We start from the raw sequence: 15225 nt of genomic DNA, 5'->3' as shown, positions 1-15225 counted from the left end.
TTTTTGATTTGTTTTAAAATATCAAATCATTTTATAAAATCCTGGAAATAATTATGGGTACTTTCTGAATTATTTCAGTGACCCTTATCAATTTCCAACATTTATTTGAGCATTTAAATTATTTATAGTATTTAAATGCCCAAAGTCAAATACAATATGATTTAATTCAAAAATCCAAAAATGACCTAAGAATATAATCATCATTTTTGGCAGAGGTTTCCACCTTAACCAGAAATCATGAACTTTTCTTAGGAACCTTTTGGGTTTATTGAAAAGATTTTAATTCACCCTAGTTGAGTTGATTTAATGCTAGGGTTTGAACATCCCCATTTCAATTTTAGGCAAAAATTTAAACATGATGCAAACATGAAGCTAGCCTAGAGCACTACCAGCAGCTAGGGATGTGACATTACCGGCAAGTCACTTTTACTCGTACCATAATGCATGATCCCGTGACCAGACACTTGGTCACTTTGAGCTCATTATGATGATGCACTACCGAGTGGGCCTAGTGATACCTCTCCGTAATACGGAGTGACAAATCCCAGTCTCGATCCGTGTCAACCCAACAGACACTTTCGGAGATACCTGTAGTGCACCTTTATAGTCACCCAGTTACGTTGTGACGTTTGGTACACCCAAAGCACTCCTACGGTATCCGGGAGTTACACGATCTCATGGTCTAAGGAAAAGATACTTGACATTGGAAAAGCTCTAGCAAAACGAACTACACGATCTTGTGCTATGCTTAGGGTTGGGTCTTGTCCATCACATCATTCTCCTAATGATGTGATCCCGTTATCAACGACATCTAATGTCCATAGTCAGGAAACCATGACTATCTGTTGATCAACGAGCTAGTCAACTAGAGGCTTACTAGGGACATATTATGGTCTATGTATTCACATGTGTATTACGATTTCCGGATAATACAATTATAGCATGAATAAAGACAATTATCATGAACAAGGAAATATAATAATAATCCTTTTATTATTGCCTCTAGTTCCAACAAAGTGGTGAACCCCTCTGTGATGGTGTCTAGATTGGATCTGGTGGTTCTGGACCCTGCGGCTGCTGGATGAATATATCGTCGACTCCTCTAGGTTTTCTGGAATATTAGGGTATTTATAGAGCAAAGAGTCGGTCCAGGGGGCACCCGAGGTGGGAACAACCTACAAGGGCGCGCCTGGGCCTCCTGGTGCGCCCTGTTGGTTGTCCCCTCCTCGGGACTCCCCCCAGGTGCAACCAGGGCCCAACTTCTTCCTTCTGGTCCATAAAAAATCATCGTAAATTGGCGTGGCATTTAGACTCCGTCAGATATTGATTTCCCGCGATGTAAAAAACATGCAGAAAACAGCAACTGGCACATGGCACTATGTCAATAGGTTAGTACCAAAAATGATATAAAATTACTATATAATGATTATCAAACATCCAAGATTGATAATAAAATAGCATGGAATAATAAAAAATTATAGATTCGTTGGAGACGTATTAGACCCCCACCGGTCGTCCGGTACCTGCCACGCGCAACCGCGTGCCTTGGGCCTTGTATCGCTCTCCCACTTACCCCTTCGTGGCTAAGACTATAAATAGACCAGCTCCACCTCCTTTCTAGGGTTAACAAAGTGATAGCTCATTTGTATGTGAGCTTTGCTCCTACCACTCCTCCTCTTGAGAGAGAGAGAGACCACTACTCCATTGGAGACCAAGATCTCCATCTAGACTGCGGGATATCATCAAGACCCCCTCATGGGAGGGCCCCCCATCAAGACCTCCTCTTGGAGATGAACTCTACCTTGTATCTTTCCCTTTGTTGTTCATGTACTATGTGATCTTGTGTGTTTGATTGTCTAGTGGATGTGTGATTGGAATTGTTCTTGAGTGTTTCCCCTTGTGATTTCTCTCCATTCTTCCCCGTGTTCTTCGTGTTCTCTGAGGGAACCCACTCCAATCGTGAAAGATTGGCCTACACCGGGTTAGCCCCGTATCAGTAGGACTACGAAGTGTCGATCAGCCGAGGCCGGTCATGACCTGATGGTGTGTCCGACCGGAGTTAAGCAAGTGTGTTGGGTAAGTTGGTGCACCCCTGCAGGGAAGTATATCTATTTGAATAGCCGTGCACACAGTAACAGACGCTCGGAGTTGTATCCCTATCGATACAACTAGAACTGGATGTTGTGGCATGTAATGGATATGATGGCTCCGGGATTGGTTTCTCGCAGGGAGTCGAGGAAGTGATCTCTGGGCAATGTTACAACATACTTACTACTATTATAATGTATTACCCTTATCTCTTCTGATGCTGCAAGATGCTTGAAGATGCTAGTCTTTGATAGGCTAGGCTTTTTCCCTTCTCTTATGGCATTCTTTAGTTCATTCCATAGATACAGCCCATTCCTTTGATACTAGTGCATACTTAGTTTAGATCTGATGTAAGTCGTGCGAGTACTTCAGATGAGTACTCAAGGTTGCTATGCTACCTCTTTTCCCCCCATACCCATTAGTTGCGATCAGATGACGGATCCCAGGAGCCAGATGCCATCGCCGACTACTACTACTACTACTACCCTGACGGAGCCTACTACTACGTGGAGATCGTCGACAACCAGGAGTAGTTACGAGGCTCCCAGGCAGGAGGCCTTAGCCTTTTCGATCAGTTTCGCTATTTTGTGCTAGCCTTTGATAATCCCCAAGTGCAGGGAATCATCGTAGCAATTTCCAAAGGTGGAAGTTATAAGTATGGAGTGTCGAACCCACAAGGAGCTAAAGGTAAGATCAATATTCTCTCAAGCCCTATCTGCCACTGATACGACTCTACGTACACTAAACGTTTGCTTCCAACTAGAAATGAGAAATAAAACTACGTTGTGGGTATGAAGAGGATAACTTTGTATGATATCGAAGAGCTAAAATATAAAAGTAGGTGTTGTTATCATAAAGTTAGAATATATTACTAAATAATATAAATAGCGAGTGTGGAATAATGATGGATCGGTGTGCGGAATTGTCCTAGGCAATTGTTAACAAGACCGATAGTCGTCATTGCAATTTCATATGAGGGAGAGGCATAAGATAACATACTTTCTCTACTTGGATCATATGCACTTATGATTGGAACTCTAGCAAGCGTCCGCAACTACTAAAGATCATTAAGGTAAAATCCAACCATAGCATTAAAGCATCAAGTCCTCTTTATTCCCATACGCAACAACCCCCTTACTCGGGTTTGTGTTTCAGTCACTCACCAACCCCCTATAAGCGAATCATGAATGTATTGCAACACCCTACAGCGGGAATCCCTCACACTTGCGCGACACGGAGGGCACCATAGGACAACACCAAGATAAAACATACAACTCGTACCAATCTGGATCATCAATCAACCCAAGGACAAAAGATATCTACTCAAAACATCATAGGATGGCAACACATCATTGAATCATAATATGCGGCATAAAGCACCATGTTCAAGTAGGGATTACAGCGGGGTGCGGGAGAGTGGACCGCGTAAAAGAGATGAGGATGGTGATGATGATGGTGATGTTGGTGAAGACGATCACTGCGGCGATGATTCCCCTCTCGATGGCACTCCGGTGCCACCAAGAGAGAGGAGCAGAGGTCCTCCACCTTGTGCTTCCTCCTCCATGGCTTTCCCCCTCTGGTCCTTGGCCTTCATGGCAATGATGGCCCCTCCGAGATCCTCCTCCATGGCCTCTGATGGCCCCCTCCGACAGGGTGCCGGAGAGGGCCTAGATTGATTTCTCGTGGCTACAGAGGCTTGCGGCGGTGGAACTTCTGATCTAGGTTATTTCCCGAAGGTTTCTGTATTTATAGGAATTTTTGGCGTTGGTTTCACGTCAGGGGGGTCTCCGGGCTGTCCACGAGATAGGGGGCGCGCCCCCCACTCTCGTGGGCAGCCCGAGACTCTTCTGTCCCAAGTCCGATGCTTCATGGTCTTCTTTTGGTCCATAAAAAATCCTCAGAAATTGGCACGTCAATTGGACTCCGTTTGGTATTCCTTTTCTGTAAAACTCAAAAACAAGGAGAAAACAGAAACTGGCATTGGGCTCTAGGTTAATAGGTTAGTCCCAAAAATCATATAAATTGACATATAAATGCATATAAAACATCATAGATGGATAATATAATAGCATGAATACTTCATAAATTATAGATACATCGGAGACGTATCAGCATCCCCAAGCTTAATTCCTGCTCGTCCTCGAGTAGGTAAATGATAAAAGAAATAATTTATGAAGTGTGAATGCTAGTAGGTGCACAAGTTTGATCAAGGATAATTTCAATCACCTTTTCTAGCATCATTATGTGTCATAATAGAAGCTTATCTCATAAAACTTTTCATGATCAAGTAACAATCTATTCACAATGTCAAGTATGGTTCAGAAACTTCATTGAGAACTAACAAACTATAATCTCAGTCATTGAAGCAATTGCAATTTATCATAACATCAGAAAGAGTCAAGAATAGAGCTTTTCAGCAAGTCCACATACTCAACTATCTTATAGTCTTCTACAATTGCTAACACTCACGCAATACTTGTGGTTATGGAGTTTCGGCTAGACACTGAGAAAGATAGGGGCTTATTGTGTTGCCTCCCAACGTATTCACCATTAGGTGATGTCAACAATAATAGCCCATGCTAACTTACATCCAATTGGGTATATATATCATGATCTTTCAAACACAAGGAGCTTGCCAAACGATAAACTAAAAAAGGGAAAGGTGAGCATCACCTTGACTCAAGCATAAAGTAAAAACATAGGCCCTTCACAGAGGGAAGCAGAGGTTGTCATGTGCGTTTAGGGTTGGATGCATAAAATCTTAATGCAAAAGAACGTCACTTTATATTGCCCCTTGTATGTGGACCTTTATTATGCAGACCGTCGCTTTTATTGCTTCCACAACAAGATCGTACAAAGCTTATTTTCTCAGCACTAATAAGTCATACATATTTAGATAGCAATTTTTATTGCCTGCAACATGACAACTTACTTGAAGGATCTTACTCAATCCATAGGTATGTATGGTGGACTCTCATGGCAAAACTGGGTTTAAGGATATTTGGAAGCACAAGTAGTATCTCTACTTGGTGCAAGGAATTTGGCTAGCATGAGGGGGAAAGGCAAGCTCAACATATTTGGAAGGTCAATGATAATATACTTTAATTGAGATGTGAGAGAACATAAACCATTATGTTGTCTTCCTTGTCCAACGTCAACTATTTTAGCATGTCATACTTAATGAGTGCTCCCAATCATAAAAGATGTCCAAGATAATATATTTGTATGTGAACCTCTCCTTCCTTATTACTTCCTATTAATTGCAACGATGACCAAAACTACGTTTGCCAACTCTCAACAACTTTTATGCCTCATACTCTTTATATGTGAAGTCATTACTATCCATGTTATAAGCATATGAAACATATATAAATTCAGATTTAGACATTCAATTCATTCCCCCATTTACTCATAGGATATACATGAAGCACGTGAGTAAATGACAAACTACTCCAAAAGATATGAGTGAGGGACACTGAGTAGTCAAATAATTAACTAGCCATGGGAGGGTTCATTTTTATTCAATATTTCAGATCCAATGACTTTATTCAAACAACAAGAAAATTGAAAATACGCTCCAAGCAAAACACATATCATGTGACAAATAAAAATATAGCTCTGAGTAAGGTATACCGATAGTTTTGAGGACGAAAGAGGGGATGCCTTCCGGGGCATCCCCAAGATTAGACGCTTGAGTCTTTATTGAATCTTACCTTGGGGTGCCTTGGGCATCCCCAAGCTTAGGGTCTTCCCACTCCTTATTCTCCTCCTATCAATATCTCACCCAAAACTTGAAAACTTCAACCACACAAAACTTAATGGAACTTCGTGAGATAGGTTAGTATGATAAAGAGTAAACCATTCACTTTGGTGCTGTAAAAGACAAGGTTCATAATTGTTTTCACACAATTCCTACTGTACCATATCATTTCTACAATTTATATTGCGAAATATAATCCATAGAAACTAGAAAACAAGCAAACTATGCGATGAAAACAGAATTTGTCAGAAACAGAACAGTCTGTAATGATCTGAGCACTAACCATACTTCTGCTACTCCAAAAATTATGAAATAAATTGGTGGACGTGAGGAATTTCTATATTAATCTTATTCAAAAAGAATCAACTCAAAATCACTCTTCTGTAAAAAATGACAGCTAATCTCGTGAGCACAAAGTTTCTGTTTTTTACAGCAAGATCACATTAACTCTCATCCAAGTCTTCCCAAAGGTCTTACTTGGCACTTTATTGAAACAAAAGCTATAAAACATGATTAATACAGTAGCTTGATCATGTAGACACACAAAAACAGTAAGGATAAATATTGGGTTGTCTCCCAACAAGCACTTTTCTTTAATGCCTTTTAGCTAGGCATGACGATTTCAATGATGCTCGCATAAAAGATAAGAGTTAAACATAAAAAGAGCATCATGAAGAATATGACTAGCACATTTAAATCTAACCCACTTCCTATGCCTAGGGATTTTTTGAGCACGCAATTTATAGGAACACGAATCAACTAGCATAGGAAGGCAAAACAAGTTTAACTTCAAAACTTTAAGCACATAGAGAGGAAACTTAATATTATGGCAACTCCTACAAGCACATATTCCTCCCTCATAATAATTTTCAGTAGCATCATGGATAGCAACTTTGTTCTCATACTCAATTGGAACCTCTTCCGAAATAGTGGAGTACTAACTAAAGTTGACACTCTTCCAAACCCACTTTCATAAATATCACACTAAGATTCAACACCCTCCAAGATAGTGGGATCACTAATTCCTAAAGTTGACACTCTTCCAATACCACTTTAATTTATAGTATGATTCATACTCCAAAAGATATAAGTGAAGTTTCTGGAGCATTCTACAATTAATATAGACTAGCCAATATCCAAGCTCAAAATATATAAGTGAAGCGCACGAAGCATTCTATAAAACCATACTCAAACGATTTACGTGAAGCACAAAGAGCAATTCTATAAGATCATACTTGAAAGATATAAGTGAAGAAAATGAAATATTCTATAAATCAATGAAGAGCTATCTCATACTAGCATGATTCTTAAAGAAAAATAAAAACACAAAGGACACAAATCATGTGAACAAAACAAAAACCGAGGTATACAGATATTTATTGAAGAAGAAAGATGGATGCCAACCGGGGCATCCCCAAGCTTAGATGCTTGAGTATCCTTTGAAATATTTACTTGGGGTGCCTTGGGCATCCCCAATCTTGAACTCTTGTCTCTCTTTATTCTTCTCACATCGGTAACTCCTCGTTCTACAAACACTTCATTCACAAAAACTTAAACAAAAACTTGTGAGATCCGTTAGTGTAATAAAGCAAACTACCACTTTAAGGTACTGTATTTAACTCATTATTTGTTTATATTGGTGTTAAAACTACTGTATTCCAACTTCTCTATGGTTCATACCCTTACATACTAGCCATAGATGCATCAAAATAAGCAAACAACACACGAAAAACAGAATCTGTCAAGAACAGGACAGTCTGTAGTAATCTGGAAGTTTAGTAAACTTATGTAACTCCAAAAATTATGTAATAAATTTGAAAATTTGAATTTTTTTTACAGAAGTAATGTGCAAAAAATTTCAGACCCATTTGACTTTCCAGTAAAAATGTAAATTCATGCACTACAGCCAAAGTTTCTGTTTTTGTTCTGCACATAGTAAGCAAGCGATCTTATCATACTAAATCCAAAGCTTGGCACATTATTTTTATAATACAATGGATATATACAAGGGGATAATTATTTACAGAGAAACTCCCATGAAAAATTCTACATTGTTTCCGTGAGCATGAACACAAGTGCTCAAGGTCGACCCTCACTTCTTCAATGCATAACTTTCCAATCACTTCTCTTTTTGAAAAACTTTTTTAGGCATGAGAGGCAAGTAAATATTTTTTGGTATTTTCATTCTTTTTAAAAAAAATTGTATCTTTCACCTAGAACTAAACAAAAACAAAAAGGAAAAACAAAATCTACTTAGTGAAGAAAGCAAGCAAGCACACACGAGAATATCAACCCCACGCTATTGCTCCCCGACAACGGCGCCAGAAAAGAGCTTGATAATCCCCAAGTGCAGGGAATCATCGTAGCAATTTCCAAAGGTGGAATTGATAAGCTGGAGTGTTGAACCCACAAGGAGCTAAAGGTAAGATCAATATTCACTCAAGCCCTATCTGCCACTGATACGACTCTACGTACACCAAACGTTTGCTTCCAACTAGAAACGAGAAATAAAACTACGTTGTGGGTATGAAGAGGATAACTTTGTATGATATCGGAGAGCTAAACTATAGAAGTAGGTGCTGTTATCATAAAGTTAGAATATATTACTAAATAATATAAATAGCGAGTGTGGAATAATGATGGATCGGTGTGCGGAATTATCCTAGGCAATTGTTAACAAGACCGATAGTCGTCATTGCAATTTCATATGAGGGAGAGGCATAAGATAACATACTTTCTCTACTTGGATCACATGCACTTATGATTGGAACTCTAGCAAGCGTCCGCAACTACTAAAGATCATTGAGGTAAAACCCAACCATAGCATTAAAGCATCAAGTCCTCTTTATTCCCATACGCAACAACTCCCTTACTCGGGTTTGTGTTTCAGTCACTCACCAACCCACTATAAGTGAATCATGAACGTATTGCAACACCCTACAGTGGGAATCCCTCACACTTGCGCGACACGGAGGACACCATAGGACAACACCAAGATAAAATATACAACTCGTATCAATCTGGATCATCAATCAACCCAGGACAAAAGATATCTACTCAAAACATCATAGGATGGCAACACATCATTGAATCATAATATGTGGCATAAAGCACCATGTTCAAGTAGGGATTACAGCGGGGTGCGGGGGAGTGGACCGCGTAAAAGAGATGAGGATGGTGATGATGATGGTGATGTTGATGAAGACAATCACCGCGGCGATGATTCCCCTCCCGATGGTACTCTGGTGCCACCAAGAGAGAGGAGGAGAGGTCCTCCCCCTTGTGCTTCCTCCTCCATGGCTTTCCCCCTCTGGTCCTTGGCCTTCATGGCAATGATGGCCCCTCCGAGATCCTCCTCCATGGCCTCCGGCGATGATGTCCCCCTCCGGCAGGGTGCCGGAGAGGGCCTAGATTGATTTCTCGTGGCTACAGAGGCTTGCGGCGGCGGAACTTCTGATCTAGGTTATTTCGCGAAGGTTTCTGTATTTATAGGAATTTTTGGCATTGGTTTCACATCAGGGGGGTCTCCGGGCTGTCCACGAGATAGGGGGGCGCGCCCTAGGGGGGTGGGCGCGCCCCCCACTCTCGTGGGCAGCCTGGGACTCTTCTGGCCCAACTCTGATGCTCCGTGGTCTTCTTTTGGTCCATAAAAAATCCTCAAAAATTGGCACGTCAATTGGACTTCGTTTGGTATTCCTTTTCTGTAAAACTAAAAAACAAGGAGAAAACAGGAACTGACACTGGGCTCTAGGTTAATAGGTTAGTCCCAAAAATCATATAAAATGACATATAAATGCATATAAAACATCATAGATGGATAATATAATAGCATGAATACTTCATAAATTATAGATACGTTGGAGACGTATCAGCCTTCTTAAGGCAAACTTGTCAGATTTCGGGCTCCGTAGACCCTTGAGAGGTTTGAACTCTGGGGTGCGTGCAAAGAACTCAACCTCCCTAGTTTGCCTACTCGCCAATCTCATGGCCTAGCTCGATGAACGGGAAGGGAAATGGGACGCAATAGTTTACCCAGGTTCGGGCCACTTTGCAGTGTAAAGCCCTACTCCTGCTTTGTGGTGCATTGGCCTTGAGGGGCCTCGGGAGGTGTGTTCTTGAGCTTGTGGGGGAGAGGATGATCTTCAGGATTCGGATCCCCCTCTATGGTGGTGGCTAGGTCCCATTTATAGTGGCCTTGGTCCTCTTCCCAAATGAAGGCGGTAAGGGATCCCACAATGGCCAAATTGGAATGGAGACAACTAGTACATGTTATCCTGATAAAAGTAGTCTTCGCCTGCAAAAGCCTCTGGTCGTGATGTCGTGGTGGGCTCGGTGATGACCTCCATCCTGCCGTCCTGGTGGTCCTGGTCTTGTTGCACAAGAATGGAAACCTTTGGCTGATTCCTCGGGACTCCGTGCCTGCGCTTGCCTCCTTAGCACCAAAGAGGAAACTATTGACCCGCGCCCGTTGGCGCACGCCTGGCCTTGGTCGTCATGGATCACGTCACCCAAGCCTCACAGGGTGAGGCTTGCATAAAAATCTCCACTCCTCTGGTGCCAGCTTGAGGAGGCAGCTCCTTCTGGAGGTCTTGGTGTCGTCCGCCTCGCGATGCGTGGTCCCTCGCGTGGGTCTTGAGTTGTTGATGCTGAAGGTGGGCCGTACCAGGTTGTTGGTGGAGCCACGTCATTTGCCGTAGGCAGGCAAGTCTGGGTACCCCCGTTCCCAGAACACCGACAGTAGTGTCGGTGTCAAAACTGGCGGATCTCGGGTAGGGGGTCCCGAACTATGCGTCTAAGGCTAATGGTAACACGAGGCGAGGACACAATGTTTACCCAGGTTCGGGCCCTCTCTATGGAGGTAATACCCTACTTCCTGCTTGATTGATATTGATGAATATGAGTATTACAAGAGTTGATCTACCACAAGATCGTAATGGCTAAAACCCTAGAAGTCTAGCCTATGATTATGATCGTTGTTGTCTCTACGGACTAAACCCTCCGGTTTATATAGACACCGGAGGGGGCTAGGGTTTACACAAAGTCGGTTACAGAGAAAGGAATCTACATATCCGAATCACCAAGCTTGCCTTCCACGCAAATAGAGTCCCATCCGGACACGGGAAGAAGTCTTCTATCTCGTATCTTGATAGCCCGACAGTCCGGCTCATGTATATAGTCCGGCTGTCCGAGAACCCCTTAATCTAGGACTCCCTCGGTAGCCCCTGAACCAGGCTTCAATGACGATGAGCCCGGAACGTAGATTGTCTTCGACATTGCAAGGCGGGTTCCTTCTCCAAATACTTCAAGGTAGATTTCGAACACAAGGATCGTGTCCGGCTCTGCAAAATAATTTCCACACACAACCGTAGAGAGTATAATATTTTCATGCGTCCAATCCGCTTACAATTTTTGTAGCACGACATTACGTCATCACCCGGCCATTATTTTGAATCGTTTTCTAGCCTACCACTCCATGTTTCGAGAGATGGTTTTTATTGGCACGTCTTGTCAAAGCAGAGATCGTGTCCCCTTATTGCAGGATTTTCATCAGCGCGGGTGTGGGTAACCCAACCATTCTGTTGGCATGATTCCTTGGGAATAGGCATGTTTTAAGGCCGCGGAGGTGTCGTTCGATATTCGTCACCTTTATAAAGGGGCTAAGACATGTTCTTTTCTTTTCCACGCCAATCCTCCCACCTCCCAACCTCCCACCTCAAGTTCCAACACCTAAGGGTCAATCCAGTTGCTTCGAGCTTCCAGCCATGTCCGGACCCAGCCTTCAAGGCCGGTAGACGGCCTCTTCCATCACAAAGGAGGATTTCTCAAAGCTCAGGGAGGCAAGATACCTGACTACGGAAATCCTCCACAGGCTTCCTGCTCAAGGGCAGGTTATTCCTACTCTCAGATCCAATGAGAGGGTCGTCTTCATTTCTCACTTCCTCCGAGGGCTTGGGTTTGCTCTTCATCCCTTTGTTCGAGGGCTCATGTTTTATTAAGGGCTAGATTTCCATGATCTAGCTCCAGACTCATTCCTTCACATCTCGGCGTTCATCATCACGTGCGAGGCCTTCCTCTGTATTTCCCCACACTTCGGCTTATGGCTTAAGACCTTTAACATGAAACCAAAGGTAATCAACGGGAAACAAGCGGAGTGCGGAGGTGCCTCAATAAGCAAACTTACCACTTCTCCCTGGCCAAAGGGCTCCTTCATAGAATCTTCTGACCTATGGCAACGACAGTGGTATTACATTACAGAACCCCATGGTAAAAAGTGGGCAGCCACACTCGCGTTCCGATCTGGCCCTCCTTTACAGCTTGCATCGTGGATTAACAAGGGGCTAGACCGGGGATCTATTGATGAAGTGCAGACATTGCAAAGTCGCATTCGGAGCCTTATTGAAAAGGACACCGGTCATACCAATGTAATCCAAGTAATGCTAGTCCACCGGATCCTACCATGTCAGCGGCGTCCTCTCTGTATGTGGGAGTTCAATCCGGAAGGTCCACGGATGCTTCAACACTTCTCCGGCACAATGCTTAGAGGGATGTGGAAATTATTCTTCGGTGCACGAAAACAGTGGCCGGAACTACATAAGACCTCGGTCTAGACTGCAATCATTTGGATACCCTGGTAAGCACTTAACTCCCGAACACAGTTTAGTCAAATTCCTCATAACAATGTACTGATAAAACCCTACTCGGCTAGGGCTGGATAAAGAAGGCAGCGAAAATTAGGTGTTCGGCCCCACTCCCAGAGGACTCTCCCGATCCGGTGTTAACAAGGATGCTGGCTCCGGCACCATATCAAGTGCCGGCGGGGGAAGATAAGGAGAAGAGCGAAGTGACCCAAGGTGGCCTCCATTCTGGAGGCGCACTAGGCAATTTGTCCAGGGAGATTGGAACTTCCACTCTGAAGGTGGAAGGAAAGGGCAAGCTGACATCCGTTCTCCTCATGGGAAAAAGAGGACCGCCTCCGAAGACTTGAAGAGAGAAGCTTCTAAGCGGGGGAAGGTATCCCAGTCAGGGGCTGACGCTGACATGCAGTCACTCTGCGAAGATAGGCCCTGGCCGAATCGTAAGTGAACCAAGGCGTTTTAAACATATCCCGTTCTTTCCTGGCCATGAGGGTAACATTTAAAATATATGTTTGTAGTCCAGTACGCGGCCCTCCTCAATAGTCCTCCTCTTCGGGGGTTCTTCTTCCGGAAATGATGGAGAGCGAGACAGCTCCACAGACTTCCCTGCCCGATAAGGCAGACAACGCTGAGGTGTCATCCCGGAAGATCTTTCCTGATCAACGAGTGGCGCGAGGGGCAGTGAAGACCGGGCCCGAAGGTAATGCTTCGGCCACCCAGGGTCCGGGGTGTGCGGCCCTCACGGGAACCAGTCCTGGACTATCGAAGTTCCGAGGGACGACGCCACCTATTCCGGATCCGAAGGCGTCGGATACATTGATGGACATATGCAACATGCGTCCATCTCATAGGAACACCGTACCTTGATGGGTACGATGGTTGAAAGAGTTCGGTCCATGAAAAGCGGATTGAATGACGCCTTTACGAGCCTACTAAGAGGTTTCGAGGTACGTAGTGTAATTTCATTTATGTTATAAGTGCAAATTGTACCTGTGTATAGATAGTAGCCCCTGAGACTCTGGTTGACATCCAAAGGGAGGTGATCAGAGGATCAAAAATATATGCCCAGGAAATGATCTGACTAATGTAAACACAGGCTGTTACATCCGTGGCAACTGCCCAAGCTACAGAGGTAGCACATCTGAAGCAGAAAGTTGATGTAGCGGATGATGACATCACGCTTATTAACAGGCGGCTCGATGAGGCGCAAGGTATGTCTTTGGGGCACTCAGTACATGCTAGTGTTATGAAATGAGCGTGATACTGAGAATTTGTATATGCATAACTGCAGATAGTGCCGCCGCAGTTGAGACCCTTCGGGCTGAACTTGCCTGGGCCAAGGAGCAAGCCAGGATGAGTAATGCGGTTGCCTAAAAGGACACAATCGTAGTAGTTCTCCCTTTACTACCCTAGCCGATATAGCGAAACGTAAGGTAGTAAGCACAGGAGCCGGGCAACCCAACTATTGACCAAAGACATGATTCGGAGCTGATGCATATAAGGCCAAACTCGCGACGCCGAACACTCCCTATAGGTGTTCGGACTTTTCCATATATACCGGGCTGAATACAGCCCCTGGTAATAGACCCTGGTATCAAGGCAGGTATGGCAATCCATCGTGGGGAAAGAACGGAAGTGGTGAGAGCATAAATCTCAAAACGCAATACGAACCAAGCTGCTTCTATAACATCCACTTTAGTACGGCGAGCCGTACGATATCTTTCCTGGACAATTTACATGCCAGGAAAGTATAAAACAAAAAGAGATAAAAATGTTTACACAGGGTCTTAATATAAAAAGAAATCTTAATGCGGGGTCCTGCTGCACGTCTGCACCGTTTTCTCCGTTATGAAGTGTCCTTGAAGGGTATAGTGTGATAGCCATCTGTAAAAAGGGGGGAAACCAGGTAAAAGAATCAGGTGTGGCCGTAAGTAAAGCTGGTTCATTTTAATGAGTCGTGAAGGATAACTTCTGGAGTCCGAATAGGGTCGAGCCGAATTATGGACCCTTTTGTGCGCAGTGTGCCCTCGAGCCGCCCAAGGAATTTTGAGTGTATCTCCTTATGGGGCGGTTGTGTAACATCCCAAACTTTCAATTTGGAATGTTATACATTAGATCATCATTGCATATCATATTTTATTGCATTTTGGCTAGATCCTAGAAATTCTACACAACTCAAGGACCCACGGAGAGAGTTGGAGATTTCGTTTTTTTTTCTTATTTGAGATTTCTCAAATGTTGAAAATAGGATCATTTGATTTTAATTATTTTATCTTCAAGTATTTCAAATTATAAACATACGAGAAGGGAATAAAATGACTTTCCGAAAATAAAGAAATATTGAGGATTTAATAATAAAATCAAATAAGATTTTATTTCGGAGTTTTATCGCTATTTTATTTGAATTAGGAAAAATGTGCATTTTTCAAAATTGCATTTAGGGACCAAATAAATGTTCATCTTGTCCGGCTTATTTTTAGAGGACGGCGAAAATTTATTTCGGGATTTTTGGAGTCCGTTTAGTATTTCTTTTATTTCTTTTTCTGTGCGTCTAAATTATTTAAAAAAACGAACCGACTCGGGCCACCGTGGGCGACCCGGACTCGTCCGCCGCCCGGCTTTATAAGACGCCCGACCCCGCCGGCCCACCCCAGCCCACCGCCGCCAAAATCCTAGTCGCCGCCCGTGCCAGCCCGCCGACGCCGCCCACTGCCGCGCCGCCCCGCCGCCGTCTCGCCGGAG

This window comes from Triticum dicoccoides, chromosome 6B (assembly GCF_002162155.2).
Source record: "Triticum dicoccoides isolate Atlit2015 ecotype Zavitan chromosome 6B, WEW_v2.0, whole genome shotgun sequence".
In the NCBI taxonomy this organism is placed as follows: Eukaryota; Viridiplantae; Streptophyta; class Magnoliopsida; order Poales; family Poaceae; genus Triticum; species Triticum dicoccoides.
Note: the sequence above shows the minus strand (reverse complement) of the source record.